The sequence below is a fragment of the Gadus macrocephalus genome, chromosome 12, assembly GCF_031168955.1.
Source record: "Gadus macrocephalus chromosome 12, ASM3116895v1".
Classification (NCBI taxonomy): Eukaryota; Metazoa; Chordata; class Actinopteri; order Gadiformes; family Gadidae; genus Gadus; species Gadus macrocephalus.
Window position 1 is genome coordinate 12739926 of NC_082393.1, and position 4052 is coordinate 12743977.

Below are 4052 nucleotides of genomic sequence, written 5' to 3' on the forward strand. Positions count from 1 at the left end.
CCTGGAAAAAACAGAGGCAGGCCTGCTTTCGTTGTGGCGCAATGGATCATTGGTTCAACGATTTTCCCAAAATAATTGACAAAGACAATGGAAGGGCCGGCTGGCAGTTCGCACCTTCCCGTGAAGTGACTGTGAATCATCCAAGAGGCGGAGGTGGAAGGGGGCATTCGCATTGACGGGACGCAGGAGCAGGCCAGGTCCAAGGAGGAGGTATGAGCACCATAACACAAACACAACAAACGCGCAAAATGGTCTCAGCGTCACAACGCACACAAGCACCACATCCAAATGATTGTTGTATGGTTCTCACCAGCCTTACGCGACCTGATCAGCTAAATGTAATATTATATATGGTTATTATATATGGTTATTTTTAACAACGGGCTATTTAGACAGTGAATACTCGATTTTTACAATCTATCACAACCAGTTTAATGGTCAACCATATCACACAGCCATGACATGACCCCGACTGACCCAGACTAACCCCGACTGACCCCCGACTGACAACGTGACGGGGACAACAGAAGTGTGTTGCCTAATATTGAAAATGCAGATTTTTTTATATTATGATATTTTGTTAATGTTTTATGGCCAAAATGGCAACAAGGTGAATTGACGAACGTATGAGAGAGATTGGAAGAAGTATGTGTTATGAAAGGAGAAGAGATAGATGAGAACGTAAGGCAAGACAAGATAAGGAAAGGGGTGGGGAGAAAAATAACCCATCTGCATCGAGTTTTGTTCAAATAGATCCGGACCTGGACAACGCTCCTCCTCCTGCTTCAGCCCGACCAGTGGCCCAATCCAGTGCAAATACCCCACGTCACGACTCCTCTACATCAGACTTTATGAAGTTACAGACCATGGGAGGCCCACCTGAAGAGCTACGGAACGGTCTGCTGGACGACACAAGGAGACAGTCCAGCAGGACCAACAGCACTTCAAAGGACAGCCAGTGATGTGGATGAGAGGCAGGAGGCAGAGAGAGAGGTGGAGGCGTGTCCAGGCGGATAGAGAGAAGAGCAGTGTACGGAAAGTATCGCACTAGACACAGCATTCACGTATATTACAAGAGACGAGATCTAATGTGTAACTAGGACTGTCTATATGAGTGCGATAGTTTCTAAGAAGTATATCTGAAAGGTTTGAAAGTTATTAGGAAAACTAGTTTGAAGGTCAAAGACAAGTAGAAAAGTTGACGGTTAAAGAAATGTTTTTAAAAAGTCATCCAACAGAATTGACACACGCAACCATTGTGCGTACCACCCTCGGAGTGGTGGGACAGTAGAGAGGTAGAATGGCCCTGTAGAGAACATCGTCTACGGGGCAACAAGCCAATGCAACTGCAGATACATCCAAAGGAAGGGCAACTCCACGATTACATGGATTACTATCGAAGACGTGCCTGGAATTCACCAAGGTGCTTGGAATCATTCCAAGTCCTGTGGATCACAGCAAGGTAGCTAAGAGTGCTACCCAGACCGACGCCAGCCACTGCAAGCGGGCACCATCACCAACAACAAAGGTCACTTCCGACTAGGGATGGGCGTGAGGAATCGATTACTCGAGTACTCCTCGTTACAAATGAACTCGGTTGGTGGACAGGCAAACTCGAGTTTGCATATACACACACAAACAAAGTTTTCTGAAGCAAATGTATAAATTTTCTGTCGGCGCGACTAACGCATGACGTGGGCACAAAGACAATTAAATGTATCCATTTATGTGTGGCGCGTTCCGTGCCGTGTGCAGGCACGCCAGAAATCAAAAAGTTAAGAGATGGCGGTTAAAGCAAAGCGCACCGAAGAATTGAAATACTTTAAAGAAATAGGAGATCATAAGGTGAAATGTAAAACATGCCAAGCGAAATCGAGCTACCAGAAAGTACTATGCGGCAACATATGCTCCTGAAACACAACGGTGAGTTCGGGAAAGCAGACCCGCAGCAACCAAGTGTGTCGGCTATTTTCACCGCCGCAAGACGCAGCTGTAATCCCGGGCGTGTAGATAAGATCACAACGCTGAGTATTTCCATAGTCCATTTGCTGCCATTTTATTTGCAGCTTTAAATTATTTGCAATGGTTAGGCTACTTGTTTCGTTGTTGTTTTTTTTTAACTGTTACAGGCCTTGGTTCGACGTGATTTAAATTGTGAGACGCATATTTATTTTTGTAAGGAAAATGTGTTTTGAACGTTTGCAAAAATAAATAATGAATACTCTGATAACTCTGACTGTTTTGATGGAGAATAAGCATTACATGTTTGGTTGGTAATATTGCCGTTCATCATCAGGCCTATTCCTGCTGCAGATGCGTTGCATTCTAAAAATAGATTCGATTTAACGAGTACTCGATTGATCCTCAAGGATTTCCTTCGATCACTCGAGTTTGGAATTTACTACTCGTGCCCATCCCTACTTCCGACCCAACCCCCTTGGCTGTCACCCCAACACTGAAACCAGGGTGAAGTGCAAGTAACTCACCCTTACACACACAATCACGTCAGAACCAGGCCAAAAAGACTGTCTCTGGCCTGGGGAGAGATGGGGCCAGAATCGACATCATTCAGAATGGACGCCAGCCCTGGACCACTATCTGATGGGATTGATAGTGTGATAGAAGTTTAATTGTATTTTTTCCAGGTGATGTTAGGTGATTTTGTACTACCTTCTGTAAAAGCAAACGGTGGTATAAATATCTGTACTTGGAGGCCATGGTCGGACATAGTAGATTATGAACATATGCATGTTGTGATTAAATGATCATTTTAATCCTAAGGGTTGCATGATTTTGTGATTATATATAATCAAAGGGGGGATTGTGATGGAAAATCTACATGTTGTTACGTTTTTGGTCTATCTATGAACTTAAGTTTTGTTACTATTTTGTGTGATGCATATATTGCCTGCCTTCTACTCTCCTTGTGGGTCATTTAAAGTGTGAACCTTCGAGGGTCGTGTGATGCATTTTATTGCCTGCCTGTTCCTATGTTTTTGTGTGTTGTAAATCATCTTCCATGCAATCCTTTGATGTATGGGCCTGTTCCTTGACCCCCTGGCTAGCGTCAACAAAGCCAGAGGGTTACATGGCACGGCCGCCACCCCCTCCAATGGCATCCAGGGGTGCTTCAATTGTAAAGATTACCATCTGGTAAACAAAGGCTTTTGGTTACCTCCAGAACCCAACCCAAGTGAATAAGAACTCACGACTCGGAACAATCGGTGGACTTCTCTGAGCGTACCTTTAGAGTATGAAGTAACACGCAAAGAGAAGCTCCCATCTGAGGCCTCAGATTATTGTAATGTTTGCCTGTTATATTGTTTGTTGATGCATGTTGTGATGTATCTTTGTTCGTACTTTTATTACAAATATATATGACCAGCAATTGCCTGCAAGTATTGTGTGCTTTTTGCATCGAAATATCTCATCTGTCTTAGACGCAATATCTGATAGAGAAATTGCCACGACAAACTCAAAAGCTCAACTCACCATCTTGTCTGTCCGTCTCAAGCAGCCAACGGCGCTGCTCTTCCTCCTTCTCCTCGTCCTCCTCCCCTCCCCCTCCTGTCGCTCTCACACTGTCCACATCCACCACTGTGCTCCTTACCTTTTCGGCCCGTTTGGTCTCCCTTAACCTGTGTCTCTTTTTTCTCCTTCGCCTTCTGCTGCTTCCTCCTCTCCTTCTCCTCCTCATGTGACCTGGCTCTGGTGCTGGAGGTTGGGGGGTGGCATGCCTTGGAGCTGGCTGGGGGGGACTTGGTTTGTTCTCTCCTTCTCTCCTCCCCCCCCAGCCGGAACCAGCTCTGCGGTGAGGAGCATCGGTGAAGGAGTTTGTGGTGGTGGTTTGAGGAGGTGGTTGAAGAAGGCTTGAGGGGAAGAAAACTGCTCTCCTTGATCTCTCCTGTGTGCTTCTCTCTCTTTCTCTCTCTCTCTCTCTCTCTCTCTCTCTCTCTCTCTCTGTCAGTATACTCCTCTCTCTTTCCCCTCTCAAATGTTCACTTTTACTAGTAGTCGACCCGATACTAGGTCCTCACAGTATTACTTCTAGA

At 45.4% G+C, this 4052-nt stretch overlaps 1 long non-coding RNA gene across 1 annotated transcript; it reads right to left on the bottom strand.

Moving 5' to 3' along the window:
- Positions 1 to 2827: 2827 nt before the first annotated feature.
- LOC132469089 (uncharacterized) lies at positions 2828 to 3466 on the bottom strand. Its single transcript, XR_009528349.1, has 2 exons — positions 3231 to 3466; positions 2828 to 3128 (listed from the first exon to the last, which is right to left on the bottom strand). It is a non-coding gene; the product is annotated as an uncharacterized LOC132469089 (long non-coding RNA).
- Between the last annotated feature and the right edge of the window lie 586 nt (positions 3467 to 4052).